This window comes from Vicugna pacos, chromosome 32, assembly GCF_048564905.1.
Source record: "Vicugna pacos chromosome 32, VicPac4, whole genome shotgun sequence".
NCBI lineage: Eukaryota > Metazoa > Chordata > Mammalia > Artiodactyla > Camelidae > Vicugna > Vicugna pacos.
The window spans coordinates 23,730,156-23,757,156 of record NC_133018.1 but is presented as its reverse complement, the minus strand read 5'-3'; the positions used below and the strand labels follow the sequence as shown (position 1 = coordinate 23,757,156).

Genomic DNA, 27,001 nt, shown 5'->3' with positions numbered 1-27,001 from the left:
GTAAGGGTTTTGTGGTCTTGTTTTGTTTTTCTTAATTTACAAATGGAACAGTTAAAAAAGTAAGCTTAATAGATAAAATTTAGTCCCAAAAATCGTATCCTGCCAAACATGCCTCCCCAAAATACGTTCCTGAAATACATACACATTCAGAAGCCAGAACAAGATACTCCAGGTCACAGCTCGGTCACCGCCAAAGTCATGGCTCCGACATCCAGGGGCCCTTTTTCGGCCAGACCGTTGTCCTCTCTCTGCTGTCACCCTGACATGCCATCACCCTGACATCACACGGAGACAGCAGGCAGGGCCAGCTTGACGAGAAGAGCTCATGACTTGTGAACCCAGGACCTCGTGCATACTAAGCGTGCACTCCACCACTGAGGTGTACCCTCCCCCCAGCACTTTAAGTTTTGAAACAGTGCATGCAGTGCGGTTTTAATTTTGTCAAAGAAAAAAAGGTGTTAATATTTAGGCATCTGCAGAGAAAAAAATGCTGACAGTAAGTACAGCATGATGTTAAGAGTGGTGTCTCTGAATGGTGGAAATACAGCTAATTTTTCTTTTCTGTAGTTTCTAGATTTCTTAGATTCTGTGTAATGAATTTTATTTTCAGAAGAAAAATTGTATATAATATACAAAATATATCTACATATATTAAATTGTGTATAATATACAAAATATATTTACATATATTAAATATATGTATTCAATGAGTTTGCTGTCTAGCTTAATAGCTACAGGTCTTCAAATAAAATAACTAATCTCTCCGTGTACAAGCGTCTGAACGGGTCTGAATCAAATGGGAACATCCCTTTGTGTGTGTGGCATATTTTATAACTGTCAGAATGGTTTCATGTACCTTGTGTCATTCGGGGGATTTCCCTGAGTGTGGGTTACCACTCGGAGGGTTTCAGACACGGGGGGACACAGCGACTGAGCGGACTGTCGCTCTGTCTGGGTTTAGCACGTGGGTCCTGGCCTGCTTCCGCAGGCTGGTTCCAAGGACAGTGTGGTCTGTCAGAGCCTTTGCTGTTTTGGTCTGTGTGGTTCGTCTGGTGACTCTGGGGCAGTGCTTTGGTCCGCCTGCTGGGAACAAAGCCCTTCCCTGGCCGGGCTGCCTGGTGTCTCTTGGCCAAGTGTACTGGGTTGAATGGTGTCCTCAAAAATTCATATCCACCAGAACCCGTGAATATGACCTGATTTGGAAATAGGGTGTTTGCAGCTGTAATCAGTTAAGATGAGGTCATCCTAGACCAGCGTGGGCCCTAATCCAGACACTAGTGTCCTTATTAGAACAGATACAGAGACACACGGGGGAAAACAGCATGGAAAAATGGAGGCAGAGGGAGGGAATCAGTGACGAGCCAAGGATTGCCAGGAGCGCCTGGGAGCTGGAGGAGGCAGGAAGGGTTCTTCCCTGGAACCTTCAGAGGGAGCGTGGTCCCACCAATACCTTGGTTTTGAACTGGGGCTTCCAGAACTGTGAGAGAATGCATTTCTGTTGTTTTAAGCCACTCGATTGGTAGTGCTTTGTTACGGCCACTGCGCTAAGACTCCAGAGAAGCAGCTTTCCAGCTGTGCCTCATGGAGCTGGGTTTCCCCTGCTGGTGCTGCCAGACCAACAGGTGCCTGTGGTGTCCAGCAGCGGAGACTGAATGCAGGGTATTGACGATACAGTGTTGCAAAGCTAGAGGAACCAAAAGGGATGGTTGGGGTAACTGACAGATGAGTGACTCCAGGTGGCAGCCCCCACGTCTGGGACTGGGGGACAGAAGGAAGGCGGTGGGTCACTACAGCGCAGGAGCGCGGAGGAGGGCCTGTATCCGTACGGGGCCCTCTAGAAAGTGGGCTGCTGCTGGGCTGGGACTGCCGGGCGGCACGTGGGGCCAGCGCTCAGATCTTCTAGGGAGTGCTGCACAGCTGGGGTGTAGAGCTGCCCGCCGATGCTGCTGTTACCGGGAGGAGCGTGGGACCTGGGAGCAGGTAGGGTCCCCTGCCCTGCTCCCACCTCCCGCCTCCCGCCAGGGCCTCCACAGGCCGGGGGTCTAAAAGGTGTGGCTTTCTGCCTTCCAGCCTGAGCCTGGCAGCCTCGCAGAGCGGAGTCCTGAAGAGTAAATGTGGGGTCCAGAGACTGCGGGAAGACCACCAGGCACCCTCTTGTCTCACCGTCAAAACCCGGGGTATGGAAAGGGCCGTTAAAAAATATTTTCTAACTGAAGTGTAGTTGATTTACAGTGTTAGCTGTCAGGTGCACAGCAAAGTGATTCACTTGTACACGTACATACATATGTATTTTCTTTTCTGATTCTTTTCCTTTATCTGTTACTGCAAGAAACTGAATGTAGTTCCCTGTGCAGGTCCTTGCTGTGTATCTATTTTATACTTAGTGACATGTGTCTGCTAATCCCTAACCACTAATTCATCCCTCCCTGCCCTTTCCCCTTTGGTGACCATAGTTTGTTTTCTGTGTCCACGATCAGCTCCATTTTGTATGTGAAGAAATTACGCACCCACTGGTTGAATACTCTCCCCCAGATTTGTAATGGATCAAGGTCCAAACACCAAGTCCCCAGCTCCACAGGGATGTTGTGCTAACAGACCAGTGAGGAATCATGGCAGTGCAGGCTGATTTTCCATGACCTTACAGCATCCTTCTAGTCAGTTCTGTTCCTACTTACAACAGGAAGGGTTTTTTTTTTTCTTTTACAATTGAAAAAAGAAAACCCCACTGGAAACCTGGGGTCCCATTGGGTGGAATGCATTGTCTGTGAGATCAGACAGCACAAGTCAAGTCAGCTTGTGTTCTGGAGTCACAGGAAGCAGCTGAGGGCCTGCATCTGGTCGGGGCTGGTGGCCGGTGTTCTCCTGCCTCTGACCTGGGCTTTAGGATGTGACTGTCACGCAGAGGGAATCCTGTTTGATAACAGGATTATTCCTTCTGTAATCCTTCGAGACCAGTGGAGTTTAGGAACGCGTCTCCATCCACCACCCTCTTTTCTCAAATTCAGTTTGCTGTTTTCTTTTTCTGTAACAGCATTGTGTGTGTTTTCAAAAGCAAAGGATTAAGCACTCTGTGATAAACATTCATGTCAGGTTTGAGGAGCAGTGGAGAATTGATGGAGTTGGTCTGAAGCTTAGATTTTGCTTCATGGGAAGCGTGCCTATGCTGGGGTCCTCGTCCGTCCTCCAGCCCCCATTCACTTCCTCTCTCATTATCCCTAAATCATCCCGTCTGCCTCCCTCTGGCCAGGTGCACTAGCCTCCAGCGAGGCTGCCCGTCCCTCCCTGGTCCTTCCACTACCCATTCTAATCCTGTTGAGCCTCTTCTAGGTGGTCCTGGTGCCTGATCTCCCCACTCCCCTGCTCTCAGCCCTCCAGGGCTTTCCATCAGCCTGTGAATAAAGCCCCAGCTCCTTACACCTGGCTGCCTGGCCGTCTGCACTTTCTCCAGTCTTGTCTGTCCCGGCGTGCCACTCTTGGGGCCTCTGGACTTGCTGTCCTCTCTGCCCAGGATGTCCTTCCACGGGATCCCCACAAATCTTGCTCCCTCACTGCGTTTAGGTCTCTGCTTAGATGTCCCCTTCTCAGAGCCACGTCTCCTGGCCATGTTTTCTAGAAATCTCTATGTCTGTTTCTTTCTTTATTTCCCTGTATAGTATTCACAGTTTCAGTACAGTTGACCCTTGAACCACACGGGTTTGAACTGCGTGGATCTGGAGGAACCACGTGTGTAGAGAGGGCCGACCACAAGTTATATGCGGGTTTTTGACTGCGTGGAGGGTCGGCGCCCCTACTCCCTGTGTTGCTGAGTAGGGAAACGAGAAGGAGACAAGCAACAACGCGCGCGTGTGTGTATTTACAAACGTCTCTGTCATTACAGACTTTGGGAGAATGTATCTCTCTATCTGCTCTGCTCACTGTTGAAGAGCCTCTGGTGTCCTGGGCCTCTCTCCACTGGGTGTGGCACGTCGCCGCGTCACAGGTCACCAGTGCTGCCCTGCACAACTGAATTGCTTCTGGGAAAAAATTCATTTTGGAAATGAGTTAGCAAGGCTGTGTTCTAATAAAACTTTATTCACAAAGACAGGAGGCAAGCACAGAAGGCACTTGACAGCCAGCTCCAGGAGGTCTGCAGAGACACAGGCATGTCCTGTGGTTTTGTCATCCCGGGCTCACCCTGCCCAGTGCCCTCCCTCCTTACTGGGCACTACATCTGCACAGCGGGGGCCCCACACCATCCCCTGGCAACAGGTATAAGAAGAGCAGGAGGGAGAGGCCAGATGGTCACCACCCTTGACTTGATGCCTTGGCTGGTCACGCCCAGTTTCCAACGGGAAACCGGTTGGCTAGATACTGGGGTTCTGGGCAGCAGACGCGTGATACCCGTGACTCACCTTGCTGATGAGAGTCCTGCGCAGTCTGTTTCGCCACTTTGGAAGCGTGCTTGCTGATTTCAGCTGGCGCTGCGGTGTGTGGACTCCAGCGTGCAGGGGGCTTAGAGGGGCCGCTGTCGCAGCTGCACGTGCCGACGTCAGTGCAGGCTGAGTCTCCTGTGCATGGGGTGGGCGGTGGTGTGGAGGCACCCCCTGCCCACCTCCACCCAGTCCCTGGCAACTGCCAGTGTGCTCTCCGTCTCTATGAATTTACCTGTTTTTAATACTTCTTATCAAATATATACCGTATGTGACCTTTCATGTCTGGCTTCTTTCGCTAGTGTAATGTTTTCCAGGGTCATCCACATTGTAGCGTGTGTCAGTGCTTCAGGCCTTTCTGTGGCTGAACGATATGCCATTGTATGGATGGACCACATTTTGTGTCTCCATCAGCCGATGGACACCGATGTGGGTCGGTTCCACCTTTTGGCCATTGTGACTAGTGTGCTATGAACAATTACGTACAAGGATTTGTTTGAACACCTATTTTCAGTTCTTCCGGGTATTTATCTAGGAGTGGAATTACTGGGTCAAATGGTAATTCTACGTAACTTTTTTGAGGTTAGCTGCCTTTTGAGCAGCCTGTGTCCTGTTGATAGTGACCAGTGGGAACCAAGCATAAATGTCACTGTGCCTATTTTCATTAATAGGACAGAACACACATTGTAGGTACATGTAAACTGATGAAATACAATCTCTGAGAAAAGCCTATTTAAATGCAAATGCCTCTCTGGTCATGAGCTTACAGTAGAACCTGCTTAGTGTGTTACATTTTTCCACTTCAGCTTGTCTCTAACCTGTGTTAGAAAAACAGCTTTTAAGTAGCACAGGGTGCTTCTCGATAATTGCGTTGTTGGCATGTGTATGACGCTTGAATATCAGACAGGTCAGGAATAGCATGTATGTGTCATCATGGAAGCAAGTGTACATTTATGGAGTTTTCTGAATACAGAAGGGGATTTGGGGCTTTGGGTTTGTCTCTCCCTACCCCGAGCCCCAGAGACTTACAGGAAAACAGGGACAGTTCTTTCCTAGCAGTCTTTTTATTTGCATAATAATCTTTCACATTCAAATTGCCCTTTACAGATTGTAAACTGGGCTTATATGCATTATCTTCTTTAAATTTCCAGGAATACTCAGAGGGTTAAATAATTTGCTCAGAATCACACTTGGTAAATGTTAGAATTAGGTTTCAAACCCAGGTCCTCTGAGTCCTAGTGTTTCTCCGTATCATGTGATGACCTTGCCAGCTCTTGACCACAAAGAGCAGGAATGGGGCTCAGTAACTTTCAGGACCCTGGACAGAGGCAAAGCACTTTAGTTCCATTCTGTTTGTATCTCTCCCCACCTTTCCGTCTGGTTCTCTCACCCCAAGCACCCCACCCACTCCTGTTCCTTCCCTTCCTTCCTCTCCTCCCCTTACTCCATCCTCCCTGCCCCTGCCTTTAGGCTAACCACTTACAAAGGCTTTTAAGACAGAAAATACTATCAAGCACATCCCAGTATTGACTTTAATTATTTTTATTCTAATTGATAATTACATTATTCTTATGTAACATGACTCTACTAGACTTACATATTATAACTACATAGTCTGTATTGTTTGAGCATCATGTGATGGTATATTTATAATTCATAATGTAATTACATGTGCCCAGTGATGAAACTGGTTTATAAAATTTTTACAGCTTTTCTAACCCGTAGAGCCAAGACGAACAGATTAGAGAGAAACAAATGAGTGAAGCCAATAAAGTTAAAAATTCAAACTCGCTCTACTTTAATGTGTCCAATGATACTATTTTACTTAAACTAAAATTTCCTTTGTAAGTGCCTTCGATAGTGACCTGAAGGCTGACTCAGCGTTCCCACCACAGGTCTCTTTCAAACTCCTGCCAGATCTTTGACTCTTAAGCACACGTGCAGCCTGGTGGCTTTCACTTTTCATGAAAGCACCGTGTATCTTGGCCTTTGCTACGTTTCCATCATCTCGGGGCAGTCGAGGTGGTGACTGTTCAAGCCAGTGCGTGCGTGCACGCACACATGCAGGTGTTGGCTTTCATTCCTGAATGGAAGAAGGCACAGGGTATGTGTGTATTTGTTCTTTCTAGGTTTCATGGAAATAAAAAATAGCCAAAATTCCTTCCATAGCCGCCCACCCCGAGATCGTATCTGCAGCCCCCAGTCTGGGAAGCCCTGCCCCAGGCCCCCCAGAACCCCCACCCCTCCCGCCTAGGCGCATTTCTGAGCCTGTGGGCAGCTCTCAGGATCGGGAAGGCTGAAGGACCATGCTCTTCAGAAAGAGATTTAGAGGTGATGGGAGTGCAGGCAGCGGTGTGGTCCGATGTGCGTGAGCCGCCTCCCGTGGGCTCAAATCCCGCTCCTCTGCCCCTACGTGGAGGCTGCCTTTTCAGGCTGCTTAGCTCTTGGTGCCTTAGTTTCCTTGTGCACCATGTGGAGACAGTCACATCCACCCTGTAGAGATGTTGTGAGAGGTGGATGAGCTTTTAAAAAGAAGGAGAAGAAAGCAAAGAGATCAGCTCGGCTCCTGGCTTGGAGTAGAAGCTCTGTCCCTGGAGTGGCCACATCATCGGACATGGATACATCTCCCTCATGCGTTCTCATCCCCTGCCTCTCTCTCCCTCCCAGTGCGCCTGTGTTCATCTGTTGCTACTCCCAAGAATGTTACCACTTTCGGCCTGAACTGCCTTTCCCTCGAGGGTCACTGTTTTCATCAGCCCCCACATCCACTGGGTTCTCTTACCTCCCACTGCTGCTTCCAGAGCCCGTGCCTCTGCCTCCCTGTGGATATCCGTGTCCCTCAGGGACTCAGCCTGGTGCCTCTGCTTCACGCCCTGACTGCTGCTGCCCTGTCCTCAGCACCTCTCTGGAAGGTCCTGGGAGTCGTCCTCGGCGCTCCGCCCACTGGGCGTCTCGTGGTCCTCACACGGCCCGATTTCTGAGCAGCACTGGTGCTGGTGACCCTCGTTCCCAAGTTGGTGCTTCTTTCACTTCTAGGACATCACACGCTTGGCTTCCTGTCACTCCTGCCCGTCCCTTTGCAGGACCATCTTCTGCCCATTTTAACCTCTCTCAGTTCTGTCCTGGGTCCTCCCTCTCCCTTGACGGATCTCCTTCACTCCCATGACTCACTGACGTCTCAGGATGACTTGTAGACCCGGACAGAAGTCCAGGTCTCTCTCCTGAGCCTGAGGCCACAGAGCAGACTGTCCACTGAGCCCCTACTGGATCCCGTGCAGGCATCTCGGACTCACCACCCCAGCAGAACCTAACTGACGTCCATCCTCACCACTTAAGTCTGTGCTTCCTCCCTCACCCCTGCTCTCATTGGCTGATATCTTTAGCCCCCAGCTCCCCAAGCCAGAATCCCACGCATCCTTCTGTGACCCATCACTGAGCCGTGTTATTTCATCTTCTTTTGTATTTCCTGAATCCAGATTTTTCTCTCTGCTGCCATCACCTGAGCACAGGCCATTGGCACCTCTCCCCCAGGTGGTTGCAAATAGATCTCTTTGGTCTCAGCCTTGCTTCTCCTCAGTCGCTTACTATTCAGCAAACTCCTGACTGTAGCTCTGAGCTCCTGGCCTTTCCCTGCCTGCCTCTCCGAGTCTGCCCCTCCTCACCCCCACCTCATCCAGCGAGAATCCGCTGCCTGCGGCTCCCAGCCGTTCGTGCCCTCCCTTGTGGGTGAGTCTCTGCCTCGCTCTGGCTTCCTGGGGAGAGGCAGCACCTGCCCGCCACCTTCAGCCTGACTGGGCTCAGAGGGAGCCCGGAGCACAGGTGGGGAGACGGCGGCAGGAGAGCGGGCTCCGGCTCGGCTCCGATGGGAGGCCCTGACCCATCCACACAGGGTGGGGCTGCATTCCTGTACGCTGAGAGGCCCGACGAGTTAACCGACGTCGTCCTCACCCTGAGGAGGCCCCCCCTCTGAGCTGGGCCAGTCCACCGACACACCTCCTGTCTTGGAGCCGGCCAGGCAGCCCCTTGCGTTCTGGGGCGGCCGTCGTGGGAAGTGCCTCCCTGCGTCTGACGGGGGTTAGGGGAGCCTGGAAGCTCAGGGTCCAGGGTGGTACAGCAGACGCAGATCCTGCTTCAGGCGGCCTGCTGGTCCAGAAAGAGTTTATGTTTGTGTTTGTGCCACGCGGCCCTGACACCAGCTCTGAGACCAGACCTGCCTCAGCGGTGGCCGAGAATCCCTCTGCGTCCTCTCTAACAGCCTGCACTTCGGCCATCGCTGCCCCATCACCCGGCACCATGATGGCCCGTTTCCTTTTCTGCTGCACCTGTGTGGCTTGGGGACAGGGTGTTGTGTGAGCCCCGTGCCCCCGCCGCCCTCAGGGGACCTTTACTGAATGAATAGAAGCGATGAGTCTTGAGAGAGATGGCTTCCCCGGGAAGCTGCCCATCGTACCCGTGGAAATGTGGACTTGATGAGCGCTCCTGATGGGGAGGGGACGGGACCCGGTTTGCCCAGTAGGGGAACTCTGGTCTTCCCTTGGTTTTTAGATGGGGTAGTGAGTCAGCTCGGGCTGCCGCAACAAAATGCCACAGGCTGGGTGGCTTCAGCAACAGGAGCGTATTTATTTTCCCACAGTTCTGGAGGCAGGAAGTCGAGGTGCTGGTGGGGTTGAGTCTGGTGAGGCCTCTCTTCCTGGGGGGTGGGCGTCCGCCTTCCCCCCGTCTTATGTGGCCCCTGCTCTGCACACGCGCGGAGAGAGAGAGAGGTCTCTGGTGTGTCTTCTTATAAGGACGCCGATCCTGTTGTATTAGGGCCCCACCCTTATGACCTCAGTGACCCAGAGTCACCTCCCTAAAGGCCCCGTCTCCAAATACCGTCACACTGGGGATTCAGGGCTTCAGCGCATCAATTTTAGGGCATGCAGCGTGGTCTGTAACAGGTCACCAAGGCAGAATTCAGTGCAAGGGACAGATTTATCTTGGTACCCTGCATCCCCCCTTTCTCTCCCTGCACATGGGGAGTTCGCACAGCCGTGTGGTTTCCTGTCCCCCACCTCACCCCCTAATGCTTGTGCATCACCCCACAATACAGATCTAACGTCTTTTACAAAGTGCACCGTTTTTAAGCCAACTCAACTGTAGGCATGTTTATTATGGAAGGGAGTGCACAATACGTGTTTTCACCTGAATTAACAGCCAGTATTTTAAAACAGGGACCTTGCAGGTAGAAGCCCAGAGTGCTAGCTCCTGAAAACCTGGGGGAGCCGGCAGTGCTGGGCTCTCGCTCCCACGAGGCACCAGCGGGCTGGAGCGAGTTTGCAGCCGCCCTCTCGGGTGGGGCATGAGCTGCCCGTTTGCTGCCTTCCCTGCCCCTCTAGAGTCTTCTTACAGCTGGCCCGTTCTGCCTCTTTATGTTGCCTGCTGCTCTCTGAGTCTGTGTCAGTTTGCCACTTCTGCCTCAGCCCTTTTCTCCCTCCCTTCCTCATTGGAATTTACCTATTGCCCATAATTTTGCTAAACAGGAAGTAGGAAATCCGACCAGGCTCTTCTGATTTAATACATTAGTGGATATTAATGGATTAAAAAATCTTCCTGACTGGCACTTCCTGTAGCTGCTCTTTGAGGAGAATTTCAGGGGTGCCTGGTCCCAGAAGTTCTCAATTCAGATGCCAGAACTCTCTGATCCGTTGACCGGGAGCTGGTCCTTACCTCTAGATGTTCATCTGCAAAGTGGAGAACAGGACCGTGCCCTTTTCTATCTGAGGATGCAGACAGCTAGAGTCAACAAACTGCATTTTGATTTTTGCGGAGTAGGCTCAGTCTCGTTGTGCGCACAGTGTTTGGTGAATCCTAAATCCTCTTACTCGGATGGCTTTAAGCATAAAGGATCCAGGACTCAAGCTGTACCGTTTCCGAAGAAGCAAACGGATACACAGAGGCTGGTTTTTCTCTCTTTACCATTGTTATTTTGGGTCAAGAAGATGAAGCTTGGAGGGTGATTTCATGCAGCTGGTGTTGAGAAATTTCTTCGTTATCACAGTCCTGGTGACGCATGAGTCACCAGCCCTGCCTCTCCAGGCAGTGGGCGTGTGCTGTCAGAGTCCGTTCCTGGGTGCTCAGATGTGGTCAGTAGTCGACGGGGTCACACCCCTGCGCAGGGGGAGCCGACGGGGCTCAGACCACCCTGTGGCCGGGAGGGACGTGTGCACACCTGTGACCCGGGCGCCGGTGTGGCCGGCCGCCTGCCCCAGGGCTGTGTGGAGAACCTCACTGTTCAGCAAGAGCGTCAGAGTATATTAAGTCCACCCAGTCCTCCTCCTCCTCTCCTCCTGTGAATTGTCAGAGCTGGTGCACCCGCTCCCGTTGGCGAGTCCCATTTTGTCGTGTTGCAGCTAAAAGCCCACATCTCTGGGCGGCCTTCTGGTCTCAAGCATGTGGCCAGTACGCAGTGTGATCCGTATCCTGCTTGGCAGCCCTTCCTTCGTGGTGCTGATTAATCCAGAAGGGCTCGATTTAACTGGAGCAGGGACAGCTTCCCCGGGGGGGCGGCTCTGGTCCTGCACAGGGTCAGTGATGAGAACTTCCAGGGTAAGTTGCCTTGCTTCTCCGCATCTTAATAGGATCAGAAGTGTGAGCAATAGGCATTTTCTGAGTTTTCCCTTAAGTAATGCAAGATACATGCATGTCTGAGTAGCATCGGGGGCCTGTTGCTCCGAGGGGCAGGGAAGACCAACGTCTGCTGTCACTGCAGCATGGAGGGCGAGACCACACGTGCCCCCAGCCCCGTGCCCACCTCTGGGCTTTTTCAGGGGTAAACAAGTCTGGATAAGTGAGATGCTATAATTTGGTGAATAAAACACATAGTCCATGTCTATCAAGTGGCGTCTTCACTCTGTGGGCCTTTACCTGGATGTCTCGGTCATAGAAGGGGCTCTTTCAGCATCACTGTGTGAAGGGCTTTGCCATCTGCTGAGGAATTTTCTGTGGAGGACTGTTTGGGGGTGAATTTGCTTTTCAGCGGCTCTTTCTGTTCCTGGCTCCCCACGGTGGGGGCCCTGGTATGGTACGGGGTGCCCCAGGTGCAGATTCCTGCTTGGAACGGTTTGGGAAAGAGGCGGCCACGCATCTTCCCTTTGCCTGGTGGTGCTGTGGATCTGGTGCTTCCCGGACGGGATTTCGGTCCTGAGCTTTTCTCTGGCAAAGATTGATTTCGTCAGGTTAAGCAACTGACCTCGAATCACTGAGATGGAATATAAATAAAGTCGATGAATGAGTCACTTTTTGTTTTTTTACAACCACCAGAAAACTGGATGAAAGAGCCAGCCAGGCTTCTCTTTCCAACATTCCCTTCTTGCAGTCCACTCTTTCAAGGGAGGTGCAAAGGTAGGTGTTGGCATGAACTGAGTGGTCAGTTGGTGGCAGCAAGTGGAATCTGTAGGCAAGGATAATGGTGCCTTCCATAGGGAAGGAGCCGTGATGGTGTGCAGGGAGGGGCTCGGTCCTCTACCGTCTTATGTAATCCTCCCAGGGGCTACTTGAGTAGGTGCTTTTACATCCTTCCATCTTAAGAGTATAGAGATGCTGGGCAACCTGCTGGGGACCACAACGCTTACACTCGGAAAAGCTAGGTTTTGTGTTAATGAATCCAAGGTCATACTGCTCACTGCGCGACAGGTCAGTAAATCAAGGTATGAGTTATTGGGGCAAGGAATAATGACTTTATTCAGAAAGCCAGTGGATGGAGAAGATAGTGGACTGGTGTCCCAAAGGGCCATCTTGCCTGGGTTAGAATTCAGGCTGCTTCTATACGAAAAGGGAGGGAAGTGAAGTCAAACGCTTCCTGGTTCCAGTCAGCCCCCCGAGGGGTGTGTTAATTTCGTCCTTCCTGCGGTCGTTCCCGGGGGGCCTGGTCAGGTTTCCTTTGAGCTCAATAAAAGTATTTTAGCTTAATGCTCATCACCTGGGAGGCAGGTTCCCACAGATGGGTCATTGTGTATAATTTAAACTTATGGGCAACATCCTTTTAGTGATAAACTTGTAGCAAAAGCGGTAGATAGAAAGGTCAAAGTAAAAGAAACATCCAGTATGGAGTCAGATCGGTTCTTCCCTCTTACGTCTGTGTTTAGCCAGTTCGCCTGGGGCGTCTAAGGCTGCCACGGTCGGGAGTCAGGTGTTTGGGTGAGCGCACTGGTGACTGCCAGTAGCTCTCATGGGTGGGACGCCTCAGGCTGTCTCCATGTCCCTCAGGGGGCCTGCAGGGGACTACGTTGTGACTTTCTTTACTTAAGAAAGACAAGGTGAATTTTTGCTGCTGCGAACATCTCGGAGGAGGGAAGCGTTTGTCACAGGCTGGGGATCACTGCTCCCTGCAACCAAACCCCAGGGGTGAGGTGTGTGCAGATTGCCTCCTTGTGTTTCATCGCGTGGAAACCCGGGAGATGCCACGGAGAGGAGGAGGTCGAAATGACTGCGGCCGGGGGGGTGGGGCTTGACTGAAATAGGGGACCTAAAATCAGCCAGGAGGAGCCCTTCTCCTAGTGGGAGGAGCCTGAAACCGCGTGGTTCCCGCCCCTTTCCCCTCGTGAACGTGAATGAGCCTGAGATGTGGGCTCTCGAAGCGTTCCAGAGGAGATGCAGGTCAGCTCGGACGTGGGTGCTCCCCAGGCAGTGGCTCGCTAGGAAGTGAGCAGAGAACACGCTGGGAGGACCAGGCAAAGAGGACGCCTGCCGGCGGGGCGGTGGGGGTCTTGCCGCCCCCTCCACCGTGGCTGTGAAGCGCCCCTCTTGCTTCTCCCTCGTGCTTTCTGACCAGGTGTCCATCCTTCCTTTATCTTTTCGAGGCTCCTCAGCTTGCTCACTGAAGTCGTTTTCAGGTTGCTTCACTGGAGTCAGTTCACCCTGGCTACGGGTTTTGCTAGACCTCTTTCACGGTGTGAGCTTTCGCTGTGTGTTTTGGAATTTCCGTTTTCAGACTCATCTTTAGCGGGTGATGTTTTACCCTCAGTCTCCCTCTGTGCTCACCACCCCCACCCCATCTTACTTACTTTGTGGTTCTACCTGCTCCCCGAGGATGCTCCCAGTCTTGGATTCGGGTTATTCTTGGTAGTGTTCAGAGCTCCCGTGCAGATGAGGTCACTGAGCCGGCGGGTCTGCTCCCTCGGCCTCGCTAGTGCGTTACCTTGTCTAAGCAGGAGCTCTGGGCGACCTTTTTTGGAGGTTGGGGACTTGACCTCAGATGCAGGTGAGGCAGTGACCTTCTTTCAGGTCTCCAGTCTGAGACGGGACACCTCCAGTCCCGCGCAGCCTGAGACAGTCGGACTCCCAGTTCTCTTTGCCCATCTCTGGACTCAGAATCCAGTGGGTCCTGGGAACTCTACTCACCCCATGTGTTCCAGACAGCCACAGTCTGCAAAGGCTTTTATGTTGTTTTTGAGCAAGATAGACCTTTACAAAATTGCTCTATGGTTTATTATGGCAATGTGTTTAGAGGAAAGGGGCAGGTCAAAGCTGGACTTAACAACTCCAGCTGGAAATCAGTTTTGTTGCCTCTTTAGGATATAAACGTGTAATGCTGGCCCACACACCAGGTATTGGATGTGATTTATATTCTGGATGCTCCACTGCATGTTTATATATTATTTCATTATACACTTGTAGCAGCGTCATAAAGCATCACCCCCCCCCCATTTTACAGAGTGGGGAACTTGTGGCTCAGAGAGAAGAAAGAAATGGGTCCAACACCACAGGGCTTGTGAGTTGCAGAGTCACACCCAGCTCTGCTGTACCTCCCCATCGGAGCCCTTAACCACCATGGCCCACATGTCCCCAGAAGTGGGGCATCACCTCACGGTGCCCTTTCCTTTTGTTCCAGGAAAATGCACTGAAGGAGGCTGCCCAGGGAGAGCACCGCCCGAAGCCCCATTATGCAGGCCTTCCCGCACGGGCCCGGCAGCACGACAAGGTAACTGCCCACCTCCGCCAGCGGGCCCGGGAGGCGGGTGCTGTGAGGGTCCGGGAAAGGCAGAGAGAGGACGGCTTGCTGAGCCCCGCCCAGTGCAAAGGTGGCGGGACCCTGGGCCATGTCTCATGTCCCTTCGTGTGGCCACTGCACAGAGCGCTCAGGGGACGTCTTGTGCACTGTCTGCGAGGTATCCCACTTAGAAGTCTGCCTGGCCACACCCTCCACAGCGAACAAGCCTTCCCATGTCCTCGCCCCCAGACCACTGTCTGTCTTAGTTTTTCTCATCCGAGGGACCGGCATCCCCCAGCTCTCAGGCCTGGCTGCTAGGAGCTGATCTGATTCTTCCTGTCCTCACTCCTGCTTCTCACTCAGCAGCAGCTTGTGACACCCCCCATCTCCTCCGTGTCCCCCCAGTGCAGGCCACCGTTTTCTCGCGCCCAGATGCTGACACGGCCTCCTCACTGGCCTGCCTACCTGCTTCTTGACATCCTAGAGTCATTTCCAGCAGCATCTGGAGTGATCCTGTGGTACAGACCAGATGGTGGGGCTCCTCTGAGTAAACCTTCCAGCGCCTCCCCAAGTAAGAATGAGGCGACCCCGTGGCTGCTGTCTTGCTCAGCCTGCCTCTCCACCTTCGATTCATGGAGCCGTGTCCACTCTGACCTCCTTTGTTCCTCAAACCACCACGCTTGTCCCAGCGCACAAGGGTTTTCTCTGCTTAGAACTCAAGTCCATCATCTTCAGACAGCTGCCAGCTCCTTGCCCTTCACATATCAGCCTGAGTCACCTCCTCAGCCGGAGCATCCTGGCCCCACTCTATGTCCCTCCCTCACCCCCTACCCTGGTCTGGCTCTGTGACTTCACCCATCTCTTGTCTTCCTGTTTCTCTTATAACTTGGTCTGTCCCATGTCTTCACTTCTGTGTCTGTCTGTCTCCCTGCGAGAACGTCAGCTCCCAGGTGGCAGAGGTCTTCGCCGCTGTATCCAGCATTGTGTCCCTAGCTCCTATAGCAGGGCGCATAGTAGGTGCTCATTAACTATTACTTAATGATTAATTGGCAGCTTGGAGTTGCTAATTTCACAGCTTTGCCAATGCCTGTTTCAAAGAATAACTGAATCCTGACAATTTTACTATAAGAATTAGAGCTTTCTTGATTTTGCACTGATTTTCCTGCTTTCTTATGGGGCTTTTTTTTTTTTTTTACAAAAAAGATCCTGCTTTTCAGGAAATAACAAGAGTTGGAGAGAATGTGGAGAAATCAGAGCCCTGGTGCTGGTTGGTGGGAATGGAAAATGGTGCAGCTTCTGTGGAAAACAGGGTGGCAGATTCTTAAATACTGAAAAATAGGGTTACCACAACATGATCCGGCAGATCCACGTATGGTAGTACACCCAAAAGAATTCCAAGCAGGATTGAATCATCCCCCCATTTTATAGAGCAGGTAAAAAATTCACAGCATTATTCACAGAAGCCAAAAGGTAGAAGCAACCCAAGTTGCTACAGATGGATGGATAAACAAGAGGCAGTACACACATGCGTGTGCGTGCACACACAGTGGAATATTACTCAGCCTTAAAAAGGAAAGAAGTTCTGACACCTGCTGCAGCATGAATGAATCTTGAGGACATGATGCTCAGTGAGATAAGCCAGACGCAGAAGGACAAACACTGTCTGATTCCATTCATACCGGGCCCCTAGAGGAGTTGGCTTCACAGAGACAGAAAGTAGGAGGGTGGGGGCCAGGGGAGGGGGGAGGGGGAGTTAGTGTTCAGTGGGGACAGAGTTTCAGTTTAGGAAGATCGAAAAACTTCTGGAGAGGGAAGGTGGTGATGGTTCATATGAATGTATTTAATGCCCCTGAACTGTACACTTAAAGATGGTTAAGATGGTACATTGTATTGTTATGTGTATTTTACCACATTTTTAAAAAAAGATGTGTTTTTAGTACCTCCCCAAGTCTCCCTTTAGTTCCCTTTCCTTCCCCCCAGGTCCCACCCTCTCTGCCCTCTTTCTTTTCCCAACCTGGTCTCAGGAGAGGCTCTGATAAACTCACTTACACGGAGGTGTGAATCTGTAATGAGGCATAGTGACTTTCTCAGCCCAGGAGTCTTTTTCGTTAAACAGGAACAAAAGTGAAAAAGAATGGAGGTGCTTCAGACATTGGGTGCAGGCTGACCATAGGGCTGCTCGGAGCTGGGCATAGGGAGGGCTGACCCAGGGCTGGCTTTCTTCTGTTCAGATCACTGCATGTGCATGTCTGTCTGCTCCTAAGCTGGGCTCTGATGCCAGGAGCGGTGATCCCAGCATGGTGAGGGCAGAGCCAGGGGAGCCGAGGGCAGTGGTGCCATCACTAGGGCTGGGCGGTGGCAGGGGGGAGGTGGTCACAGTGCTGGCAGCACCACCGTGTCCCTCCCTGGACCTGGGTCTCTAGCTGCACTGATGGTCGCTCTGTTCCCATAAGACTCACCAAATCTGATGTTATTTTTCAATTAAAATTTGAAACTGCTTGACATCCACATGGCCAATAGCACATGAAAAATGCTCAACATCACTGATTATTCAAGAAATGCAAATAAGAACTACAATGAAGTATCACCATTTGGCCAGAATGGCCGTCATCAAAAAGTGCACAAATGATAAATGCTGGGGAGGGTGTGGAGAAAAAGGAGCCCTTGTGCAGTGTGGTGGGAATGTAAATTGGTGCAGCCACTATGGAGAGCGGCGTACAGTTTCCTTAAAAAACTACAAATAGACTTATATGATCCAGAAATCCCACTCCTGGGCATGTATCTGGAGAAAACTCTAGTTTGAAAAGACACATGCACCTCAATGTTCACAGCAACACTATTTACAATAGCCAAGACTTGGAAGCAATCTAAATGTCCAAAGACAGATGACTGGATAAAGAAGTTGTGGTATGCATTTATACAGTGGAATACTACTCAGTCACAAAAAATGAAATAATACCATTCGCAGCAACATGGATGGACCTGGAGAGTGTCATACTAAATGAAGTAAGCCAGAAAGAGAGAAAAATAACATATGATATTACTTACGTGTGGAATCTAAAAAAAAAAAAAAGACATGTGAACTTATTTACAAAGCTGAGGCAGACTCACAGACACAGAAAACAAACTCTGGTTACCAGAGGGGCAAGGGGCAAGGGGGGATAAATGAGGAGTCTGGGATTCGCAGATACACACTACTGTATATAAAACAGATAAACAACAAGGTCCTGCTGTAGAGCACAGGGAACCATATCCAATACCTTGTAATGACCCATGATGGTAAGGACTCTGAAGAGGAATAGATACACATGTGTAACTGAATCACTGTGCTGTGACCAGAAACTAACACAGCACCGTAATCTACCATACTTCAATTTAAAAGTCACAAAAAATAAAAATAAAAAGTTTTGCCAGATTAAAAAACAGAAGATTTGAAGCTTCCTCCCTGCTGCCTCCACACCTTGGCCTTTTAAACAAGGCTTTAAGGCCCAGAAAAGGAGCTTGCCTTCCCTTCAGCAGCGCGTGGGGTTTGAGGGCACCGAGTGACTCACAGGAGGGACGGGAATAGCAGAGCCTTTGGAGAAGAGGCAGGGAGGGTGGTGGGGCCTGAGCGGCTGTCCTGCTCCTTTGCTGGCCTTGCAGGGTGGGCGTCTGCACCAGAGTCACCGTGGGAAACAGCAGGTCCCCAAAGACCGCCCTTGGGGGCCAGCGTCTGTGCCCCAGGGTAACTCAGGGATGCACAAGGAGTGGGTGAGTTAGTGCTGCTGGGGAGAGCATTCAGCCAGAGCGCCAGGTCCTCGCAACCTGTAGAAACGCAGGGAACCTTCCCAGTTCTCGGGAAGGTGCCTGGGAGTCCCAGTTCCCCTCGCTGACTGTAAGTTGCATTTGCATTTTGCTTTTTAGGAGCCCTGATTACGTCAGCAAAATGAATGGTCGGAGAGCTCTTACTTATCGAGGCAGGGGACTGCATTGTGCATGTTTGCCCTGAAGGGATTGCCTCTTGGGTGCAGAATCGGATGCTGAACGATCTGGAATATTGTGTTGAATTCCCCCAGGCAGGCAGCCCTGCGGCAGGAAACAAATGAGCTGGGAATCCAGGACACGGTGAAAGGATGTGTTCAGTGCCCCCAGAGCCTGCAAACCCAGCGTTTTACAATTTCTTACTTGCCCGAGTCCAAAGGGGCCTATTAAACTCCCAGGAAACTGGGCAGCCCTTCCTGGAGCCGATGGGAAGTGCAGGCCCAGAATCTAGTTCTCATTAGGTGACTGCTGTCAGATGCTTTAAGCTGCTCTGCCACCTGGTGCCACTGTTGCTGCCGCCAGAGACTGTGTTTCAGTGCAGAAGTGAGTCGAGTGGCCGGATCTGGTGCCCGGGTCTGGGATGCGCTGTGGTGTCTGTGCGCGGTGCGAGGGTCTCAGGCAGCACCCCGAGTCCTGGAGCCAGTACTGCGTGTGGTATGAAGTTCATGACCTGTGAACCTACGACCTATGAACTCCTCTTAGAACCTGCTGACCAGAAACCTGAGGTGCCCTGGAATTCTGGCTCAGTTACGAGTGAGTTACAGGCGCTGGGCATGCAGCTCATTGGCCGGCGCCCCCTCTTCTTTATCTTACAGTGAGAAAGTGAGGGGCGTTTACTGGGTGACGCACATGGGTATTTGGGATTTGTGGGGCCAGCTACCTTTGGCTGGAAGACGAGGGCCCCCACCCAGCCCGCAACATCTGAGTATCAGTATCTGCGTTTCCTTTGTTAAAAAACAAAATCTTTTTCCAGTTCTTACTTTTTATTGAAGTAGAGTCGATTTACAGTGCTGCGTCAGTTTCTGGCGTACAGCATGGCGGTTCAGTAACACTTGCACTCATACTCCTTTTCACTGTAGGCAGTTACAAGGGATTGAATATAGTTCCCTGTGCTCCACAGTAGGACCTTGTTTCCATCGAAGAAGGAATTGTCTGGGCTTCTAACTTTGGATGTCTAAGAACTTTCTCTTTTCATTTTGGCAGGGAGGGGAGTTTGTATGTCTCAGTGACAATCTCTTCCCATCCTTTTTGCTATTCCGAGACCTCTTTCCCCTTGAGTAGAATACCCTGGCTTGGTTCCCAGGAGAAAGTTCTAGTTCAGGTGCCACTATGACAGGATGTGGGTCTGGTGCTGTGGACTGTTCATGGAAGTGACCAGCTTTGCGCTCCAGACACCGGGCAGCCGGGGGCCAGGGGCTTGTCAGCCAGTGGGCCTCTCCACGGAGGCTCTGGGCACCGGCAGGGCTGGAAAGGCAGGCAGGGCAGTGAAGTGGGGGCCAGCCCTGCCAGCAGCCCATTTGAAGCAACAGCGTGTTTTTCACTTGGAAGCCTCGGTCCTGTCTGCAGGACCGAATCAGAGAGGGTGCCCTTTTCTGTGCACTTGGCTGGGTTCTTTCAGCTGCACGTAGCGGGACCCAGGCTGTGATCTGTGATGGAAACACCCAGGGGCACGATTATTCTCCTGGACTAGACAGCCGGAGCCCAGGGCCATGGCAGCTTCTGGAGACGGACGAGGACGTGGGCTCCTGCCCCCCTGCAGCGCCATCCCGCTGGGGCTGTGGCTTCTGTGGTCCCCGCAACATTGCTGAGTGCCACATCCTTGCTGCAGCTGGGACAGCCACTGCTTTTCTTATAAAGCCTTGTGAGGTCATCGACCCCCAGAGACTCCTGCTTGCCTGTCATTGAGAACGATGTCACACGTGTCTCAGTCTGGGTCCCTGCAGCAAAGAGATGGCACTCCCCCAAAGCAATGGGGAGCATTACTGAGACCATTTCGACGGGTGTAGGCAGAGTTAAGGGGGCCGGTGGGGTGACGTGACCAGCAACAGCAGAGGGTTCTCATTTGTTGGGAAAGAGAGGAGGTTATCACAAAAAGACATTTTTTTTTTCACGTGAGAGATTAGTCTTCGAGATTTCTCAGGCCAATTTTAACCTCATGTTCCCAACACTTTCTTTTTCTTCTCTTTTCTTAATTGTGGAGATGCCGGAACCAGACTGTTCAGGTTTAAAGTCCTAAACTCAGGGTATCGGCAGGGTTGTATCCTTTCTGGAAGCTCTAGGAGAGTCATGTTCTTACCTTTTCCAGCTTGTGGAGGTCCCATGTTCCTTGGCTCGTGGGCCTTTGCTCCGTCTCCGAAGCCAGCAGGATGGCATCTTTAAAATCTCTCTCTTCTGGCCCCATTCCTCTTGTCTTGCTTTCTGAGGACCCTCGTGATTACAGTGGTCCCACCTGGAAAGCCCCGGGCAGTCTCCCCAGCTTAAGGCCCTTAACTGAATCACATCTTCAGTGTTGTTTGTTTGTTTGTTTTTGCCATGTAAGGTAACATTTGCAGGTTCCAGGATTAGGATGCAGACATCTTTGTGGGGTCATTGTTCAACCTACCTAAATCAACCCCTTTGTCCCCTCCCTCGTCTCTCCTACCAAAAGACATTGTTTCTGTTATTGCAAACCAGACACATGACCTAAATCATTCCGATAAACATAAAGGGGGCATGATAGAAAATTTTAAGTCCAAGAAATGAAAAACCAGTCTTGGTATGAGACAAAGTGTTTTAGGGTTACTAAAGAGCAAATGCCAGTAACTTTCAGAGCCTTTTTGTTGCCCAGAAGTCCTCTGCAGGTTCTTCCTCATCCTCGTCTACTCCCTTTTAAAGCACTGACTTCAAGACCAATAAAACTTGTTTTTTTCTCCCCCAACATTACTGCTTTCTGTTAAGTTGCTACAATGAACGCAGTATTTCCCACAGTAGAAGTGAAGCATTGTAGCTCCATTGGGTAAACAGGATTTATGATCAGGCCCGACCCTCTAACATCTGTCCTAACCACCGTCTGCAGCATCCCTATGGGAGAGCGGATCTGGTGCCTGCCAGTCAGTTTCCAGATTCACATCTGGGTTTGAGCTGCCTGCAGGTTGGGGGACTGGCCATTCTTGACCAAAGTCCTGGTCGGTGCCCCTTGGAGGGTGATTCTGACTGCCCTGTGCTCTTATAAGGGACTGGATAATCACTGAATGTACGTAAATAAATGAGTTCTGCAAAGGGAGCCTGAAACTGTGTCAGTTTCCCTACAAAGTGTGAGTCTGATTTCTTGGGAACACCTGACTCAGGTGGACTTTGGCTGTTCGTTCTGCTTCTCCTCTCTGGCGATAGGGAATTGGATCACAAAAGCAAACTCCTGTCTGGTTGGTGCTTAAGCCCTAATGAGGAGCAACCCCAAGAAAAACATAAACAGTTCATAGAATGATCTCAGGTGAACACCCGTGGGAATGAAGCGGGGCAGAGAGGTGGGGGTGGAGGCAGGCGGGCTGGTCCCCGAGGGCCTTGGGAAAGAGGGGCGCAGTTGATGAAGAGAAGCCAGGCTGGCGAAGATTGGGGGTGGAGTGGACGGTGGGTAGGCATCTTCCACAGTGGAGGCTTCCATAGCATGAGCAAAGGCCCTGGGGTGGGAATAAGCTTGACTTGTTAAAGGATCAGAAAGAGGTGAGGATGGCTGCCCATGGTGGGTGGCACCGCAGCAGCAGCTCAGATCAGAGAGGCGGGTGGGCAGGTGCTACAGGACTCTGTAGGCCACCCCAGGAGTTTGGATTTTATTCTAATTTCCATGGCAGCCCCGGAAGGTTTCCATCAGGGAGTGGCAAGATCTGATTTCTATTCCAAAAAGCTTAGACTGGCTGTTGTGTGAGACTGGACTTGGCGACATTCGAACACTATTCCCAAGTCTGATTTCCTGGATTAGCCAGAACACCAGAGGGGGTGGCTTCTGGCAGAGCTGATGCTGAGTTTCGTGTTCGGGTAGGGCTTAGTTTGTATCGGTTATGACATTTTCACAGGGAGCGTTTGAATTTTTTCTCAGGTTCTTTGCCTGAGGCATCCCACAGTAGCACAGTGGCATTAAAGTACTTCTGTGAATCAGACCTCTCTGCGACCTCTTAATAACAGCTTCCCTGTAACCCTGTTCCATTTAGGAATGCCGAGTGGGAGCCTCCCTTTCCTTCTGTGCCTCAGAAATTGTCAGGTTAAATGAACACTCTGTACATAAAGCATTTTATGTGAAACAGAAAGGACTTCTGTAGCTAAAAAAACATGACTTTGTGACAGTCTGTTATTGAAGACATAATTCATGTTGTAACATTTGGGAGGAGGGAAAGATATTAAAATTCTGTGGTTGAGTTAAAATATGCTGCACAATGAAAAGTAATGGAGAATAAATCAGGTAACCTCTCATCAGCGATGTGCCCTTATCTGTTTCAGAGAGGCCGTGGGAGAGATTGAGAATTAGTGGTGCCGCCCAGATAAGTTCCAGACACGGTCCTGGGGGCTGTGGGTTGTGGATGGATATGGTTTCTGAGGTTATTGGAGCACTCATCATTATAATCCACGTGTAACCTGATTGCCATTTTTATCCACTTTAAGACAGGGTGAGATTTTTAGACAAAAGAATTAGTATGGCTATACAATTTGGGTAGCATTTTGTGTCTGTTAGGGCTTTCAGTTCAGAGGGACAGAAAACAATTCAAATGGGTCCAAGTGAACTTAGGGAGTCTATTGGCCCAAGCAACTGGAAAGGGAAACATTAGCTTCAGGCACAGCTTGATCTAGGTGCTCAAGTCATGTCATCAGTGACCTGCTTCTCCCTCTGTATCGCTTGGCTCTACGCCCATTTTGTTGGCTCTGATCTCTTATGAGTTCTTCCCTCATGATGGCAAATGTTACTCCAGCCTTTGTTCTCAACTTCACAAGTTCAGAGGGTGAGAGGGTCTCTTTCCAAATTCCTACTCAAATCCAATAGCTCCTTTTCCATGGATGTGACTGGGTCCCTGGGTCCCCAGCCAATCGCTGTATCCAGGTGATGGGATTACACTGATTGGCCAGGCCTGGGTCCTAGTCCCAGTTGTGAGCCAATCCCTGCGGCTTTGGTGAGGATGGGCGGGGTGAGGAGGGAGGTTGCATGCTGATTGGTCAGCCCTCGGTCACGTGTTCACCCCAGCAGGGGTAGACCCACCGCGAAGTCCCTGATTGAGGGTGAGGGAGGGGAAGTCCCGAAAGAAACTAAAGCGGAAGTGACATGCTGGCTGGGAAACGTTGTAAATCGCCGCCTTCTCTCCGTCCTTGCTGCTTGTAGGTGAAAGCAGAGTATGCTCGGCTTAACCACACGCTCTCCGTGGTGACCAGAGAACGCGATTTGGCCGTGCAGGAGAAACGCCAGCTCCAAGCCAAGCTGGAGAACCTAGAACAGGTCCTGAAGGTAGGGGAGCTCCCACGTCCGCCCTCCTCGGGGCCCGCGTGGGGAGGGAAGGGCTGCGGGACTCCAAGCGGACAGTGGTGGAACCTCTCGAGATCGTCAGCATTCAGGGCTCCTGGGGCCGTTTTACCCGTGCTGTGGTATAAGAAAAAGCAATAAATAACGAAATTCGAGTGTGTGTGGAAGCCGTCCCGTAAAACCAATTACGCATTTCCATTCCTTGGGATGTTAAACACAGCTGAGCGAGAGATGATGGGAGGCTGCGCTCCTGAATGGAAATTGGGCTTAAGTTGAAGACCAGAGGTGTCCCCATTGGTTTTTCAGACTTGGTGAATTTTAAGCTGTTCTTCAGATGGTTAACGACCTTGGTTATAAAGAGAACAGCTAAGTCAGAAAATGGCTTTGTCAGGAGGCAGGTAATTGGACACCTCATGCATTCCTGATGAGCTAGGATCTCCTTCAGTGTTTAATGGGTGGGTTGATTTCCTATTGATGTCACTGAGTTAAGCGGAATGAATTCTTTGGCTTTTTGGTTTTTTTGAGTGTTAAAATTTTATTGAATCCTCATCGTGAGAAAAGATTTTAAGAACATGAAAGAATAAAATAGGAATCCCATGCAGTCCTGTAATCTGATACCTAGTTTACTTTAAGCAGTGGTGTTTCACAAGCGTGGGGCTCAGGGCTCTGCCGCACCCGCCGGCCCTCCTGCATGAGGGAGTGGTCTTCACTCCACCTCTGGCTCCCCTGGGCGAACTGCTGAGCCGGGCCCGAGGGAAGCGGGCTCAGGACTGGCGGGGACTGGTGTGGAGCGGGAAGTGGGTGCAGGGTTTCTCTTCAGGGTGATGAAGATGTTCTGGAATTAGTGCCACGATTACACAACCATGGAACTGTACCAGGGCCTCTGAAATGACCACTTTAAGAGGGTGAATTGTATGGCATGTGACTTACATCTCAGTTTAAGAGTGAAGATGCCCTGTTCTCTCACAGCAGGCCCTAGAGGAGGGCCACGTGCTTCTCGTGTGGTTCTCGGGGTGGCAGAGCTGTGCCCAGTGCTGGTGGCTTCTGAGACACGCTCCTGTGTCCGCCTCGCCCTCTCTGGAGGTAGGGCCCAGGCTAACCCTGACCACACGGCTTTTAACCATTTGCTCTGAACTTAGAACGTAGCCTTGTTCCTAAAGAAATGAGACAGCACCACATAATTACTCTTTTGAGCGCCTGCCGTGACCGCTGACTGTGAGTTCTCTGAGACACAAACGATGCTTCATTCACCTCTGCCCGTAGCTTGGGAAAGTGGGGTTTTGGTGAATTCAGTGGAGGATGGGCTGGGAATCCAGGGTGTACCCAGGGGCTTGGCTGAGGGTCTGCTGGGGTCAAGTGACCACGGGGGACCGTGTGGAGCAGTGGTTCTCAGCAGGGTGCCTACACACCTAGAAGGCACTTGGCAGCCTGGGGGCATTTCTGATGGGTCTGAAAGGGAGGGGGCTGTTGGGCAGAGGCCTGGGACCATGGCAGCCCTCCTGTGACGCACAGGACAGCCTCCATGGCAGAGAAGTAAGCAGCCCAGAATGTCACTTGTGCCCAGGTTGAGAAACTCCGTGTTAGTTTCCTGTTGCTGCTGCAACAAACGGGCACAACGGACAGTAACACAGGTGTCCTCTCACAGTTCAGGAGGTCGGATCCAGAGCGGGTGGGATGGGGTGGAAACCGGGGTGTCAGCAAAGCGGTGCGCTTTTTGGAAGGTGTTGGGGACGCCTTTCCCTGCCTCCTCACCTTCTCACGCCTGCTCCTGGCCCCTCCCTCGGCCTGCAGAGTCGGCAGACTGGCGTCTTGTCTCCTCTCTGACCCCCTGCCTGCCTCTTACAAGGACCCTGTGATGACACTGGGCCCACTTGGACCGTCTCCCCATCTCAGCATCCTTAACAGAGTCCCTTTGCCATGTAAGGTGACGTATTCACAGACCCTGGGGATGGGGAGGTGGACATCTTCGGGGGACGTTATTCAGCCTGCTCCCCACTGGAGTATTTTAAGGAAGTGACCAACAGCACTGACCCTGCCTGTGGGCAGAGGAGGCCCGTTTGTAATTCCAGGGAGTGAAGTTCGCATCTGTCCAAACCCATCTCCTGCCTGCCCACAGGGCTTCAGGCCAGTCTTTCCTCCTGCCTGGAGTGGGTGAAGGCCCATGCATTCTAACTGGCATGGTGGGGCCCTCCGCCCTTCCGTCTGACCTGGGGTTAGAACCTCATCACCAGGGCCCTGCACCCGTGGAGACACCCCAGGTTTGGATCTAGGTTCTGTCCATGGTGCCCTGCAAATAGCCCTCCCATCTTGGGGATCCAGACCAGGGGTGCCGTCTGCCCTCAGGGGACAGGCAGGGGAGGAGGCCTGTGCAGGAGCTGGGGGTGAGCTTGGGGACACTAGGACAGGGAACTCGAGGGTCTGGAGAGCTAGATTGTGGTCCAGGAGGGGAGAGTGTGGGATTTGGGTGGGCTTGTCGTCTTAGCCCCATGGGACAGAGGCCCCAGTCTGAAGGGTGGTGCCAGGTGGCAGGGCCTTGGCTGGCTGGGCAGCCTGTGAGCAGCTGTCAGTGGACAAGCAGCAAGAGCTGGAGAGGTTAGCAGCTGTGAGGGCCCTGTAGGGACTGGTAACAGCGTTACGGGGCAGGATTCTGGCAGATGCCACCCCCTTCCTGCCTTGGTCAGCAGCCGCCACTGCGCTGTTGTGGCTTGTTTATCACGTGGCAGCCAGAGCAGCACTGACCAAACAGAAATCCAATCCCAGCGACACTGTGGACCCTCCATGCGCCCCCCCCAGCTCACTTACCTCCGGGGCTACCCTCGCCTCCCAGGGCCTCCGTCCTCTGCTCGCTGCCCCTTATCTACCCACTCCTAGGCCAGCCCAGAAGAGGGGCCTTGCTGGAAGCTGACGGAGCTCTGGCTCAGAGCATCTTGGCTCGATGAGAAAAGGGAGAGAGAAAAAGACCTGGAGATCAGAAGAGGCTTGTCCTCTTCAAGAGGGAGATTCTGTCACAGTTGAAGGAAGGAAAGCCAACGTCTCAGAAATTCACAAAACCCTCTGTGATCTGCCCTCTTCCCACATGCGGTGCTGAGAGCCTTGGGGGCTGAGAGCGGGAGGGAAAAGAGCGGGGAGGTGTGGGTTCCACCGAGGCAGTTGCTGGAATCTGGGCTCTTGGACAGAATTTGCTGCTTTCAAAGGACCACCTTCAAGTGGGGTAATTGTGGTTTAAGGAGCATTGCCTCAATATGGACTGATTGAAAAGCACAGTGATTTTCACCTTCTGGTATTGGTCGTAATAGTAAAAGGGTTATTCAGAATCAGCTCTTTTCCCCCCCTTGAGCAGTAAAG

At 51.7% G+C, this 27,001-nt stretch overlaps 1 protein-coding gene across 6 annotated transcripts in view; it reads left to right on the top strand.

The window, feature by feature from the left end:
- The window catches only part of RIMBP2 (RIMS binding protein 2), a 220,203-nt gene that overhangs the window by 117,882 nt on the left and 75,320 nt on the right, over positions 1-27,001 (top strand). For all 6 annotated transcript variants that reach the window (XM_072953349.1, XM_072953352.1, XM_072953350.1 and 3 more), the window contains exons 3-4: positions 14,278-14,367; positions 23,519-23,641. The gene's annotated coding sequence lies outside the window, so the exon portion shown is untranslated. The remainder of the gene's footprint in view (positions 1-14,277; positions 14,368-23,518; positions 23,642-27,001) is intronic.